Here is a 17,649-nt window from a genome sequence, read left to right as displayed (position 1 = left end):
TGGTTAATGGGCATTTAGTAAGAATTAACAGATCTTAATGAATGCTTGAAATTGACTATACATATATATATATATATATATATATATATATATATATATACATACATTCGACTGTACGCAGAATGGTTCAACCCCTATCTGTAGACTTGATCTGAACATTGCATGAGCGACAGTCGTGTTGTCACGCCCCCCTCTCTGATGGTTGCTTGCGTGCGAACAGCCCAAAGCCATTCACACTGGCGTTTTCACTCCTAAGTTTAGGTGCGCTTGAAATGCTCTCCTCTCTGGTATGCCCATCTCCACAACATGCGCAGCACGGACGCATGCCAGGACATACATTACTCTAACATGTTGCAATCAGTGGAAGCAACCTCAGTTTAGACTCTTTTCACACCTATTCTGTGTACATTTGGTGTTATCAACGGAACAAGCCCTGATTTCGGCACCGTCCTAAGTTCTTATAGGGCAATATTACTGATGATAAAAAGTACTTCGCATTCCCCCTACTGAACGGTGTTGATTTTACTTTAGTCCCCTCTGCTCTGTACCAGGGGGCCCCATATGAAAATAGCCTTCAAATCATTGTAATAACTCGTGATGTGCGCTGACCCCTGTGTTTTTGTTTTGGATTCATCTTTGTTTTTTTGGGGGGGGTTTGCAAAACCACCCTCAAATGTTTTGTTTTTGGATCTGGGTTAAAAAAACAAAAATAAAAAAAATAATAAAAAGAGCTAAAATCATGTTATTTTTGCAATCCAAAACCTGAGATTCAGATTTAAAATCCAAATTCCGAACCACAGGAAGATCAGAATCAGAATCGCAGATTAACGAAATTTGGATGGATTCGGATATCTGTAATAATAACCATGGTTGGACTTAATATATTGGAATGATGGCTGGCTAATGTAGTGACATAACAAAGTAGTGGGTTCCATTACACTCTGCAATGCCCGCCCCTGAACCGCCTCTGATCCGCCCCTGATCCGCCTCTGATCCGCCCCTGATCCGCCTCTGAACCCCAAGTCCATGCTGCCATTAGCGGTACCTCTGATAGACACACTGATGCTGGTTTGGATTAAGTCCTTTTTTTTTCTGGCCTCTTGTCAGCATCTGCAGGGGAAGGCTTGCGAGACTTTACAGTCACTTAGTACCGATGGTATCGACAGTTGATCAATATTGCGTTCTAGAACATAACTCGGATCAGTAATGCGTGCGGGAGGCTTGACGCCACCTGCTGCATCACCATATTAGGGCTATCGCAGCTGCTACCATGTAAGCGTCTGCGATAGCAACTCAGTCCGCTTGCTGAATCCGACCTGAATAGCCTATACACGAGTATTGAGGAGAAACAGGGGCGGATTGGGCCACCAGGATGTCAGGACATTTCCTGCTGGGCCGGGCCCCCTGCTCACCTCAGTGGCCGTGCTCCCACTCCTCCTTCCCCTGGCCGATTCTGGGCAGCCTCCATGGGAACGCCTCCGTCTGGGCAGCAACGCCCCCGGAACACCCACCAAAGTGGGCGTGCTGTCACTCACCATCGACAGCACGCCCCCTTTGGTGCGAGACCCATAGCGGGTCTCGCACATGCGCACGACAGTCTCCCTCTGTTGTGCGCATGCGCATTAGGGTACCATCGACCCGCTTGCGAGCGCTCAGCGCTCGCGAGTGGGTCTGAATCAGGCCCTCTGTCCCTTTTTGTTTGCGTGCATTTCAAGCCAACTTCCAGCCACCGCTCAGGAACGCCCATCACTTTTACACAAAAATTCTGATACCGAGCATCTCCACTGCAACTGCGCCCTTGTGCGTACATGCTGTGTAACGTTTGCGCCATAACTTTTCGCAGATGCGCAGTTGCAAAAAAAGCACCGAAACACGTGAACATCAACATGACGTGTGGATCGCGTGAGGCTGCGTATCAGGCCCGAGGTGTTTGGAATCATCAGGCACAGTGTGATCGACATTAACATTATGGGCCTGATTCAGAGCCGTTCGCTATTTGTGGTCGTTCGTTCAAAAACAAGGGGTGGCTATTCAAATGATCCGTTCGCAAATTGCAGTCTGTTCCCACCTCTAAGTCTGAACGAGCGAGCAAAACATACGCTCGTTTTTTTGATAAAAACGCCCCCTGGCCGCACGCACCATACGTCATGTCCGCTATTTATTAGATTAATCGAGTACATCGTACAGCGTATGAACTGCTCGCTATTCTTGTGGTTGGTGTTTTCAACCGCTATTTTGCGAGCAGTTCTGAGTTAAAAAAAACCAAGTGACGTGGTCAATGACGCGGCTGTATTAATTATGCACTCCCTTAAAACGCCCGTTTTGACCTTTAAGCACGCCTGCGTTCGGATCTCCACTCCCCGTTTTCAAGCACCTTCCCCTGTTACCACCCACATACGCCTCATTCTGTCACTCAAAATAGCAGGCATTCGCTATATTGCGTACCAACGATTTTCGGCCGCACTGACTGGTTCGCGCATGCGTACTAAAAACCGTACACATGCGCAGATGTGCGAACATCGCTCGGAACGAGCGTACTGCCGCTAGCGAGTGGCTCTGAATGAGGGCCTTAATGTAAAAGCGAGGGGGTCTTTTGCTGAGACTAAGTCTGACAAATCGCCTGTCACGAGCTGCCCCCCGCCAGATTGCCCATTCTCCTCATCACAACTCGCTTTCCTGTGAAGACTTTTTTCAGTCAAAACAGAAATGTCAGCAGCCGCTCGCAGCCTCACATTAGAGAGCCGCGTTCTAAAGGCAAAATGCCTCACAATCAAGGCCTTTAATTATAATTATATTTATACAAACGAAGCTGGCAAGGCTGAGAGCCCCCGAGGGACGTGCATTCCGAGATCCATATCTACTGCATAATCCCCCCCAACCTGGACACGTGTCATCGCGGGAAGTGGAGTCATAACTTGTACTTGATCATTCTCAACAGCTGGTGAAGTAATGATTTTCAAAATGCAGAAAGCACTTGAAGGGGATTTGCTGAACATGTCATACAGTGACAATTAAAATGGATCTAAAAATGTTAAACTCCCCCCCCCCCATCCACCCTCCACCACCCCCATCGCCCTGCCAGGAATTAGGAACTGAAACATTCTAACACTTAATAGAAATAAGTTGGTATATGCAATGCATGGACGAGAGATTAGCGACGTAATGAGAAAATCCTCAATCACTGGCCAGAACTCACATGGGCTTATTTAGTAACATTGTATGTACATGGGGCCTGATTCAGACCCGGTCGCGAGCGCTGAGCGCTCGCAACAGGGTCGATGGTGGGCCACAGCGCATGCGCACGACAGAGCCGGCTCCGTCGTGCACATGCGCGAGACCCGGATAGCGACGGGCACTCTGTCGCTCCGGGTCTCGCACCAAAAGGGGGCGAGCTGTCGATGTTGAGTGACAGCTCGCCCCCTTTGGTGGGCGGGCCAGGGGGGGTGGCTGCCCAAACGGAGGCGTTCCCATGAGAACGCCTACCGTTTGGGGGCGGCCCCACTGACATCACAAGTGAAGTCAGTGGACAGCTTCCGGCTCTGTTAGAGCCGAAATCTCTCTGGGGCTTGCGATGAACGAGAGACCCTACCAAAAGGGTCTTGTCGCAAGCCCGATGGTCGCTATGGTCTTGACCATCGCGACCATCATCATGGCCGCTCGCTATAGCTGTGGGTGGTCACCCACAGCTATGCGAGCGGCCAAGAGGCCACTCCAAAAAAAAAAGCCCGGCCCTGATTCAGAGCGAGCGTTCTGTCACAGCGAGCGGCTCTGAATCAGGCCCATGGTTTACACAGAGGTTCAGTGATCTGTAATAACCAATCACAGCACAGCGTAGAAAATGAAAATTCGATGGGTTGCTATGGGTTCCAGCACAACAAACAAATTATACCAGTCCCAATGACAATATGTGTCCTTTGTCTTTTGTGTTGGGCCTGACTTAAAGGTGGATGCAGGTGCACCCGCATCTGCGTCTACTGGCGACTTTTTGTAAAGCCCCTCCCTGCAGTACATCTGTGCGTATGGATGCCCAAAGACTGAGACATCTACCTTCAGCGTCCATTCTCGCAGTAACGCCACAATTGGTCGCTCCATAAAAACTTGCAACAACCCTATAGTAGGTGCAGTCACTCCGTCTGGCCTTCTATGTGAGCAGTTGAGCGTGGGTGTACACAACCACTTTCACCGAGAATCCTGCGATACTCCCATACCACGCCCATATTACATACTATCTCCGTGCGTGCGCTAAGCCACCTCCCAGTCACCGCCTGTTACATTTTCTCCCTTGTTGCACCAGAAATCACATACCCGGTGAGACTTGGACACATGCGAAGTACCAAAAAATAGCTGCACTGCGTATGACATCGGCAGTGTGTGACCCATTTGCAGGACCTCTGTATTATAAATAAAACGTTGTGATTGAACAATATATATTTTTGTACAATGTTACCTAGAATTTAATCTCATCATATGTAAGGGGAAGGACACTCGGCCCATGTCCTTTGGATGGGAATCACAGGCACTTTCATCCCATAAACACTACCGGGCACCTCCCATGTTTCAGAAATATGAAGTTAAATATCCTTGTATAATGTATTTGGAACACAAGTCATTATGTGACTTTACCTGATTGGATAAAGAGACCCCTGGCTTGGCCAATAAGGAACTGAGGCTGACTAGGCCCATTCTATTTATTAAATACTACTTACAATATGGACATTATGGAATACAAGACCCCAAGGGATTAGTATTATAATATTTTAATTTTTAAGGTATCACGTAGTGTCTGCAGGGAATCGGTATGAAATACCGCCGGCCGCATATCTGACCAGTTACCGGGTATCAGCTGCAATATCTGACCAGTTAGCGGGTATCGGCTGCAATATCTGACCAGTTAGCGGGTATCGGCTGCAATATCTGACCAGTTAGCGGGTATCGGCTGCAAAATCTGACCAGTTACCGGGTATCGGCTGCAATATCTGACCAGTTACCGGGTATCGGCTGCAATATCTGACCAGTTACCGGGTATCGGCTGCAAAATCTGACCAGTTACCGGTATCGGCTGCAATATCTGACCAGTTACCGGGTATCGGCTGCAATATCTGACCAGTTACCGGGTATCGGCTGCAATATCTGACCAGTTACTGGGTATCGGCTGTGATATCTGACCAGTTACCGGGTATCGGCTGCAATATCTTACCAGTTCCCGGGTATCAGGTGCAATATCTGACCAGTTCCCGGGTATCAGGTGCAATATCTGACCAGTTCCCGGGTATCAGGTGCAATATCTGACCAGTTCCCGGGTATCGGCTGCAATATCTGACCAGTTACCGGGTATCGGCTGCAATATCTGACCAGTTACCGGGCATCGGCTGTAATATCTGACCAGTTAGCGGGTATCAGGTGCAATATCTGACCAGTTCCCGGGTATCAGGTGCAAAATCTGACCAGTTACCGGGTATCAGCTGCAATATCTGACCAGTTACCGGGTATCAGGTGCAATATCTGACCAGTTCCCGGGTATCAGGTGCAATATCTGACCAGTTCCCGGGTATCAGGTGCAATATCTGACCAGTTACCGGGTATCGGCTGCAATATCTGACCAGTTACCGGGTATCGGCTGCAATATCTGACCAGTTACCGGGTATCGGCTGCAATATCTGACCAGTTACCGGGTATCGGCTGCAATATCTGACCAGTTAGCGGGTATCAGGTGCAATATCTGACCAGTTACCGGGTATCGGCTGCAATATCTGACCAGTTACCGGGTATCGGCTGCTATATCTGACCAGTTACCGGGTATCAGCTGCAATTTCTGACCAGTTAGCTGGTATCAGGTGCAATATCTGACCAGTTCCCGGGTATCGGCTGCAATATCTGACCAGTTACCGGGTATCGGCTGCAATATCTGACCAGTTACCGGACATCGGCTGTAATATCTGACCAGTTAGCGGGTATCAGGTGCAATATCTGACCAGTTCCCGGGTATCGGGTGCAATATCTGACCAGTTACCGGGTATCTGCTGCAATATCTGACCAGTTACCGGGTATCAGGTGCAATATCTGACCAGTTCCCGGGTATCAGGTGCAATATCTGACCAGTTCCCGGGTATCAGCTGCAATATCTGACCAGTTAGCGGGTATCAGCTGCAATATCTGAACAGTTAGCGGGTATCGGCTGCAATATCTGAACAGTTAGCGGGTATCGGCTGCAATATCTGACCAGTTAGCGGGTATCGGCTGCAATATCTGACCAGTTAGCGGGTATCGGCTGCAATATCTGACCAGTTAGCGGGTATCGGCTGCAATATCTGACCAGTTAGCGAGTATCGGCTGCAAAATCTGACCAGTTAGCGGGTATCGGCTGCAATATCTGACCAGTTACCGGGTATCGGCTGCAATATCAGACCTGTTACCGGGTATCGGCTGCAATATCTGACCAGTTACCGGGTATCGGCTGCAAAATCTGACCAGTTACCGGGTATCGGCTGCAATATCTGACCAGTTACCGGGTATCGGCTGCGATATCTGACCAGTTACTGGGTATCGGCTGTGATATCTGACCAGTTACCGGGTATCGGCTGCAATATCTTACCAGTTCCCGGGTATCAGGTGCAATATCTGACCAGTTCCCGGGTATCAGGTGCAATATCTGACCAGTTCCCGGGTATCAGGTGCAATATCTGACCAGTTACCGGGTATCAGCTGCAATATCTGACCAGTTACCGGGTATCAGCTGCAATATCTGACCAGTTACCGGGTATCAGGTGCAATATCTGACAAGTTCCCGGGTATCAGGTGCAATATCTGACCAGTTACCGGGTATCGGCTGCAATATCTGACCAGTTACCGGGTATCGGCTGCAATATCTGACCAGTTACCGGGTATCGGCTGCAATATCTGACCAGTTTGCGGGTATCAGGTGCAATATCTGACCAGTTACCGGGTATCGGCTGCAATATCTGACCAGTTACCAGGTATCGGCTGCTATATCTGACCAGTTACTGGGTATCAGCTGCAATTTCTGACCAGTTAGCTGGTATCAGGTGCAATATCTGACCAGTTCCCGGGTATCGGCTGCAATATCTGACCAGTTACCGGGTATCAGGTGCAATATCTGACCAGTTACCGGGTATCAGGTGCAATATCTGACCAGTTACCGGGTATCGGCTGCAATATCTGACCAGTTACCAGGTATCGGCTGCTATATCTGACCAGTTACTGGGTATCAGCTGCAATTTCTGACCAGTTAGCTGGTATCAGGTGCAATATCTGACCAGTTCCCGGGTATCGGCTGCAATATCTGACCAGTTACCGGGTATCAGGTGCAATATCTGACCAGTTACCGGGTATCGGCTGCAATATCTGACCAGTTACCGGGTATCGGCTGCAATATCTGACCAGTTACCGGGTATCGGCTGCAATATCTGACCAGTTACCGGGTATCGGCTGCAATATCTGACCAGTTACCGGGTATCAGGTGCAATATCTGACCAGTTTGCGGGTATCAGGTGCAATATCTGACCAGTTACCGGGTATCGGCTGCAATATCTGACCAGTTACCAGGTATCGGCTGCTATATCTGACCAGTTACTGGGTATCAGCTGCAATTTCTGACCAGTTAGCTGGTATCAGGTGCAATATCTGACCAGTTCCCGGGTATCGGCTGCAATATCTGACCAGTTACCGGGTATCAGGTGCAATATCTGACCAGTTACCGGGTATCGGCTGCAATATCTGACCAGTTACCGGGTATCGGCTGCAATATCTGACCAGTTACCGGGTATCGGCTGCAATATCTGACCAGTTACCGGGTATCGGCTGCAATATCTGACCAGTTACCGGGTATCGGCTGCAATATCTGACCAGTTACCGGGTATCGGCTGCAATATGTGACCAGTTACCGGGTATCGGCTGCAATATCTGACCAGTTCCCGGGTATCAGCTGCAATATCTGACCAGTTCCCGGGTATCGGCTGCAATATCTGACCAGTTCCCGGGTATCAGCTGCAATATCTGACCAGTTACCGGGTATCGGCTGCAATATTGCATTTATTAGAAATAAGAAAATCTCACCGGGAAGTCGACTTTGTCTGACGATAGAGACGTTCCCATTTAAGTGCTTTTAATTTGACAGTGACTTGTGATTATTCTACTGACATGCTCTTCGGTTTAAGGTTTCATTGTATCCTCCTGCTACCTGCCGCATTGCGCCCGGTATGTTTACTGACTTACGGTATTTCCTTCTTGCACTCACTGGATGCTTCCCTTTTCTGATTCTACTTATTTATAATTAAAGAGGAAAACATCACTGGATTCTCTTAGCACAATTGTGTTATATCTTGAACGTGGAGCTAAATTTAGCGAGAGGCCACCAAGGCAATAGCCCAAGGGAGGAACGATTCAGAATATTTCCTTGAATGGCAAAGTTGAGCTTATAGAAAAATATCTGACTTCAGACGAAATTGTCTCAGACAAACCAAGTTAAATTGAACAAATTTCCAATTCTGATTTTTACCCTGAAAATATAAGTTATTTTATTTATTTTTAAATGGACACATAGACAATAGAACTAACCACCCAAAATCACAAATTAACTCACTGCGCAAAATGTGTTACCATCCGTAGCGGACCATCGCATTCTGTCACCTTTTGCTTAGACAAAGTAACCATCTGATCGGTTGATTTGGCTGTCGGCAAAGTTATTTGTAACATATATCTGTACACCAATTAACTAAAGATCCCAACGTGACATTTTTATCTCCAATCGCTGACAGCTGACAATCAACGGAGGTCGGACAGGTGACACAATTCCAGTTATTTATGAAAAATGAGCGTTTGCCTTCCCCACAGATAGAAATCACATAGAGCTGAGGTTTCCTCCACTGCTGGTCACACGTGATCCACATGCAAATTCTCAGTGCAGGAATATTATATATTCATGATATTGAAATGACGACTCCTGAACTGCTTAATGCAGAAATCCATCACCTAATTAACTGATGCTCGCAGCTCTATATTAAGACTTACAGTACATACTGTAACTGCTATACAATGTATAGAATTCTATGAGAAGAACAGAACTAGAACAGAAATGACGTTTGGCTTCTCCCCTTCCAAAAGTAAAATATGATAAAATGTTTACACTCCCTAATGATTAATATCCACAGTTAACCCATAAGACTTATCTTAACTCTAAATACTTATCCAACAATAACAACAACGAACAACCAAAATTAAGGTCTAAATTAATTTGACATCAACCAATTAAAATGTATTCTAGAGTTCTTCTTGAATCATGAACTAATTAAAGTTAGTCTGGTGCCAGAAAACTAACAGACTGGACAAAATACAACAATAACACCCACGCAAATCAATCATTGGTGTTCCCCTCTCCTGAAAAGGCACGGCCGGGCTGGGTGGGCTATGTCATTCACAGCAAGGAGCGATTGGCTTATAATTAAGTAAAGGAGAACGCACCTATCTGAAACATCTAACTAATCAGCTATGAACTTTTGTTCTTTCCACCAAAGCAAAGCAACCAAACCACCGTACCTCCACCACACCTAGAACACCGGCAACTATAAAGTACCCCCCAAAAAAGAGCTTCAACAAACAAAAAATGTACATCCTTAAACATGTTCGTACTGTGAACCACCACCACACCACTAAAGGACAGTATGAATCAATCCGTTGCTGAATTAACTTGACGCTTGGCTTCCTTCACCGTAGCATCAGGTTTACAAGAGCGCCACTGCTGGCAAGGTATTATAGCCAACCAAACCAATTTACAAAATGGCCAGGCGCGATGTAACAGTTCAAAGTCATGGCCCACCGAAGATCTAAAGAAGTACGGCGGCATAAATCATTTGCCCCAGAGATGAACAAACAAAACTTTAGGTTGACCAAAATGTTGCACTGCCAACAAACACCCCTTCAATTCACCCCGCAAAATATGCCCCTAAAACCCAGCCGTCGAACACGATCAACCAAACCCAAAAACTGAGAATCAAGAGCTGCAGAAGATTGGCCACTCTTATTTTTCGGGCTGCACAATCAACCAAATGGGCCTATTATCAAACGGTCCTGTAAGAGGCAAAAATAAAACTTTAGTCAAGAGAGAGAATGTGACTCAGTGACAGGTACTAATATAAAAATCTAAACGCGCCTTAGGGGGACTTAAAATTATTCCACGCTCCCGTATTCTGGAAATGCCCAAGCTTTGGTCTGCATCTTCTGACGCAGATTCCGACGCAGATTGCCCCTCGGAGCTGCGAGGGGCAATCTGAGTACTCATATTGCCGATGGTCTTTTTGAATTCCTTCGATTATTATTATATTGCTATTATTTTTATGAATTTGTGTCTTATTTCCATTGAACTGTTACCCTATTATATTGTATTATTCTAGACTAATAGATGCTACAGAATTCCCACATGCTGTAGATAAAGCCATGTACCAATGTACCCCACCTCAGCCTGTGCTCTCACCAAACTTCTACATCTCTCATTGTTTACCACCTGTATACACACAACATACAGCTTACAACCACTTGTCAATACTCTAATACCTGTGCTATCTTTGTATAGTTATAGTATATATTATAAACACATAGATCCCACCCAGACTGACAACCTGTCACCATCATTTACTTTCCATCCATATTGTTTACAATTATCTCCTTTATTAATGATTTTTGTCATATCTTTTCTATAATTATCTGTGGGGTTAACAAGGCTACCCTCCACCACTATTTAAATCTATTCAACTGCACAACTTTATCTATATATGAGTGTAGACTGTGTGGTGCAACCAGCCCCAGAGTCAAGGGGGTCCCACACCCTGCACCCATTTAATTTATGTATCTTGCTGCAGCCATTTTCCTTATGTTTAAAAAAAAAAAAAATGTACCGTATGCACTCGAGTATAAGCCGACCCGAATATAAGCAGAGGCACCTACTTTTACCCCCAAAAACTGGGAAAACTTATTGACTCGAGTATAAGCCTAGTGTGGGAAATGGCAGCAGCTGGTAGTGCCCCCAGTAGTAATTCCCTCTGGTTGTGCCCCCAGTAGTAATCCCTCCTGGTAGTGCCCCCAGTGGTAATCCCCCCTTTCAGTGCCTCCAGTAGTAATCCCCCACTGGTAGTGCCCCCTGTAGTAATCCCCCCCTGGTAGTGCCCCCAGTGGTAATCCCCCCTTTTCAGTGCCTCCAGTAGTAATCCCCCACTGGTAGTGCCCCCTGTAGTAATCCCCCCCTGGTAGTAACCCCAGGGGGTAATCCCCCCTTTTAGTGCCCCCTGTAGTAATCCCCCACTGGTAGTGCCCCCTGTAGTAATCCCCCCCTGGGAGTTCCCCCAGTGGTAATCCCCCCTTTTAGTGCCCCCTGTAGTAATCACCCCCTGTAGTAATCCCCCCCTGGTAGTGCCCCGTGTAGTAATCCCCCCTGGTAGTTCCCCCAGTGGTAATCCCCCCTTTTAGTGCCCCCTGTAGTAATCGCCCCCTGATAATGCCCCTGTAGTAATCGCCCCCTGGTAGTGCCCCCTGTAGTAATCGCCCCCTGGTAGTGCCCCCTGTAGTCCCCCCCCCCCTAGTAGAGAGAGACGTGGTAAGAATTAAAAAAAAATAAACATTTACCTGAAACTCCCGCTCCTGGTCCCGCCGCTGTCCGCTCCTCCGGCCGCTTTGCATGGGAGAGACGTCGTCATGACGACGTGTCTCCCATCACCCACTGTGGGAGCCGGAAGATGGCTCCCGCAGTGGGAGCAGCAGCAGCCGGTGAGAGACTGACAGACTCCCAGCGGCTGCTGATTACAGCAAACACACAGCTGCCGGCTCCGGCGGCTGTGTGTTTGGCAGTGTGTAGCGCTGACCGAACTCCGTCCGGTCAGCGCTACACTTCACTCGAGTATAAGCCGAGGGGGTACTTTTTCAGCACATTTTTTGTGCTGAAAAACTCGGCTTATACTCGAGTATATACGGTAATCGGCAAATAATTTGTAATCCATTTTCCTGGAGCTATTGCGCAGGCATAGGCAAACGCTAGGGGGGTTTCCATCTGCATGGAAACCTCCCACCCCAGCCCACACTATGACCACAATATAAATAGTATTATAATAGATTGTTACTAGTGCTGCATGTTCTTTTCAGTATCACAAATGAAATAATCAGCACCACCTGTGGATCTTTTAACATGTATCAGCCAGTAATAAAAAACCTGTGCACCAACTAGAAGATCTGGAAAACAAGTACTGTTAGAGATGCACTGCTATAGAGCCCAATATGTACATATATGTCCAGGACAGTGCTAGATTCTTCTGCTGCTCCTCCAGGCTCCCAGACTTGCTCTAAGACTCTGCAATGGCGCCCACATCTAAAATAAATACGCTCAGCTCAGGCAGGATGGTCCTACTGCCGCATCTAATGGCTTACTGTGATCACTGGTCCTGTATATGATGGAAATATGACACACAATACACTATGTATGATACATATAATGGGTTACTGTGATCACTGGTCCTGTATATGATGGAATTATGACACACAATACACTATGTATGATACATATAATGGGTTACTGTGATCACTGGTCCTGTATATGATGGAAATATGACACACAATACACTATGTATGATACATATAATGGGTTACTGTGATCACTGGTCCTGTATATGCTGGAATTATGACACACAATACACTATGTATGACACATATAATGGGTTACTGTGATCACTGGTCCTGTATATGCTGGAATTATGACACACAATACACTATGTATGACACATATAATGGGTTACTGTGATTACTGGTCCTGTATATGCTGGAATTATTACACACAATACACTATGTATGACACATATAATGGGTTACTGTGATCACTGGTCCTGTATATGATGGAATTATGACACACAATACACTATGTATGACACATATAATGGGTTACTGTGATCTCTGGTCCTGTATATGCTGGAATTATTACACACAATACACTATGTATGACACATATAATGGGTTACTGTGATCGCTGGTCCTGTATATGCTGGAATTATGACACACAATACACTATGTATGACACATATAATGGGTTACTGTGATCACTGGTCCTGTATATGCTGGAATTATGACACACAATACACTATGTATGACACTTATAATGGGTTACTGTGATCACTGGTCCTGTATATGCTGGAATTATTACACACAATACACTATGTATGACACTTATAATGGGTTACTGTGATCTCTGGTCCTGTATATGCTGGAATTATTACACACAATACACTATGTATGACACATATAATGGGTTACTGTGATCGCTGGTCCTGTATATGCTGGAATTATGACACACAATACACTATGTATGACACATATAATGGTTTACTGTGATCACTGGTCCTGTATATGCTGGAATTATGACACACAATACACTATGTATGACACATATAATGGGTTACTGTGATCACTGGTCCTGTATATGCTGGAATTATGACACACAATACATTATGTATGACACTTATAATGGGTTACTGTGATCACTGGTCCTGTATGTGCTGGGATTATTACACACAATACACTATGTATGACACTTATAATGGGTTACTGTGATCTCTGGTCCTGTATATGCTGGAATTATTACACACAATACACTATGTATGACACATATAATGGGTTACTGTGATCACTGGTCCTGTATATGCTGGAATTATTACACACAATACACTATGTATGGCACATATAATGGGTTACTGTGATCGCTGGTCCTGTATATGCTGGAATTATGACACACAATACACTATGTATGACACATATAATGGGTTACTGTGATCACTGGTCCTGTATATGCTGGAATTATGACACACAATACACTATGTATGACACTTATAATGGGTTACTGTGATCACTGGTCCTGTATATGCTGGAATTATTACACACAATACACTATGTATAACACTTATAATGGGTTACTGTGATCTCTGGTCCTGTATATGCTGGAATTATTACACACAATACACTATGTATGACACATATAATGGGTTACTGTGATCGCTGGTCCTGTATATGCTGGAATTATGACACACAATACACTATGTATGACACATATAATGGGTTACTGTGATCACTGGTCCTGTATATGCTGGAATTATGACACACAATACACTATGTATGACACATATAATGTGTTACTGTGATCACTGGTCCTGTATATGCTGGAATTATGACACACAATACACTATGTATGACACATATAATGGGTTACTGTGATCACTGGTCCTGTATATGCTGGAATTATGACACACAATACACTATGTATGACACATATAATGGGTTACTGTGATCGCTGGTCCTGTATATGCTGGAATTATGACACACAATACACTATGTATGACACATATAATGGGTTACTGTGATCACTGGTCCTGTATATGCTGGAATTATTACACACAATACACTATGTATGACACTTATAATGGGTTACTGTGATCGCTGGTCCTGTATATGCTGGAATTATGACACACAATACACTATGTATGACACATATAATGGGTTACTGTGATCAATGGTCCTGTATAAATTGGAATTATGACACACAATACACTATGTATGACACATATAATGGGTTACTGAGATCGCTGGTCCTGTATATGCTGGAATTATGACACACAATACACTATGTATGACACATATAATGGGTTACTGTGATCACTGGTCCTGTATATGCTGGAATTATTACACACAATACACTATCTATGACACTTATAATGGGTTACTGTGATCTCTGGTCCTGTATATGCTGGATATATGACACACAATACACTATGTATGACACATATAATGGGTTACTGTGATCACTGGTCCTGTATATGCTGGAATTATTACACACAATACACTATGTATGACACATATAATGGGTTACTGTGATCGCTGGTCCTGTATATGCTGGAATTATGACACACAATACACTATGTATGACACATATAATGGGTTACTGTGATCACTGGTCCTGTATATGCTGGAATTATTACACACAATACACTATGTATGACACTTATAATGGGTTACTGTGATCTCTGGTCCTGTATATGCTGGATATATGACACACAATACACTATGTATGACACATATAATGGGTTACTGTGATCACTGGTCCTGTATATGCTGGTATTACACACAATACACTATGTATGACACATATAATGGGTTACTGTGATCGCTGGTCCTGTATATGCTGGAATTATGACACACAATACACTATGTATGACACATATAATGGGTTACTGTGATCACTGGTCCTGTATATGCTGGAATTATTACACACAATACACTATGTATGACACTTATAATGGGTTACTGTGATCTCTGGTCCTGTATATGCTGGATATATGACACACAATACACTATGTATGACACATATAATGGGTTACTGTGATCACTGGTCCTGTATATGCTGGTATTACACACAATACACTATGTATGACACATATAATGGGTTACTGTGATCGCTGGTCCTGTATATGCTGGTATTACACACAATACACTATGTATGACACATATAATGGGTTACTGTGATCACTGGTGCTGTATATGCTGGAATTATTACACACAATACACTATGTATGACACTTATAATGGGTTACTGTGATCACTGGTGCTGTATATGCTGGAATTATTACACACAATACACTATGTATGACACTTATAATGGGTTACTGTGATCACTGGTGCTGTATATGCTAGAATTATTACACACAATACACTATGTATGACACTTATAATGGGTTACTGTGATCGCTGGTCCTGTATATGCTGGAATTATGACACACAATACATTATGTATGACACATATAATGGGTTACTGTGATCACTGGTCCTGTATATGCTGGAATTATGACACACAATACACTATGTATGACACATATAATAGGTTACTGTGATCGCTGGTCCTGTATATGCTGGAATTATTACACACAATAAACTATGTATGACACATATAATGGTTACTGTGATCTCTGATCCTGTATATGCTGGAATTATGACACACAATACATTATGTAAGACACATATAATGGGTTACTGTGATCACTGGTCCTGTATATGCTGGAATTATGACACACAATACACTATGTATGACACATATAATGGGTTACTGTGATCACTGGTCCTGTATATGCTGGAATTATTACACACAATACACTATGTATGACACTTATAATGGGTTACTGTGATCTCTGGTCCTGTATATGCTGGAATTATGACACACAATACACTGTGTATGACACTTATAATAGGTTACTGTGATCGCTGGTCCTGTATATGCTGGAATTATTACACACAATAAACTATGTATGACACATATAATGGTTACTGTGATCTCTGATCCTGTATATGCTGGAATTATGACACACAATACATTATGTAAGACACATATAATGGGTTACTGTGATCACTGGTCCTGTATATGCTGGAATTATGACACACAATACACTATGTATGACACATATAATGTGTTACTGTGATCACTGGTCCTGTATATGCTGGAATTATGACACACAATACACTATGTATGACACATATAATGGGTTACTGTGATCACTGGTCCTGTATATGCTGGAATTATGACACACAATACACTATGTATGACACATATAATGGGTTACTGTGATCGCTGGTCCTGTATATGCTGGAATTATGACACACAATACACTATGTATGACACATATAATGGGTTACTGTGATCACTGGTCCTGTATATGCTGGAATTATTACACACAATACACTATGTATGACACTTATAATGGGTTACTGTGATCGCTGGTCCTGTATATGCTGGAATTATGACACACAATACACTATGTATGACACATATAATGGGTTACTGTGATCACTGGTCCTGTATAAATTGGAATTATGACACACAATACACTATGTATGACACATATAATGGGTTACTGAGATCGCTGGTCCTGTATATGCTGGAATTATGACACACAATACACTATGTATGACACATATAATGGGTTACTGTGATCACTGGTCCTGTATATGCTGGAATTATTACACACAATACACTATCTATGACACTTATAATGGGTTACTGTGATCTCTGGTCCTGTATATGCTGGATATATGACACACAATACACTATGTATGACACATATAATGGGTTACTGTGATCACTGGTCCTGTATATGCTGGAATTATTACACACAATACACTATGTATGACACATATAATGGGTTACTGTGATCGCTGGTCCTGTATATGCTGGAATTATGACACACAATACACTATGTATGACACATATAATGGGTTACTGTGATCACTGGTCCTGTATATGCTGGAATTATTACACACAATACACTATGTATGACACTTATAATGGGTTACTGTGATCTCTGGTCCTGTATATGCTGGATATATGACACACAATACACTATGTATGACACATATAATGGGTTACTGTGATCACTGGTCCTGTATATGCTGGTATTACACACAATACACTATGTATGACACATATAATGGGTTACTGTGATCGCTGGTCCTGTATATGCTGGAATTATGACACACAATACACTATGTATGACACATATAATGGGTTACTGTGATCACTGGTCCTGTATATGCTGGAATTATTACACACAATACACTATGTAT

The sequence above is a fragment of the Taudactylus pleione genome, unplaced genomic scaffold (genome assembly GCF_031769625.1).
Source record: "Taudactylus pleione unplaced genomic scaffold, aTauple2 ptg000514l, whole genome shotgun sequence".
In the NCBI taxonomy this organism is placed as follows: Eukaryota; Metazoa; Chordata; class Amphibia; order Anura; family Myobatrachidae; genus Taudactylus; species Taudactylus pleione.
This window is presented reverse-complemented; position numbering follows the sequence as displayed.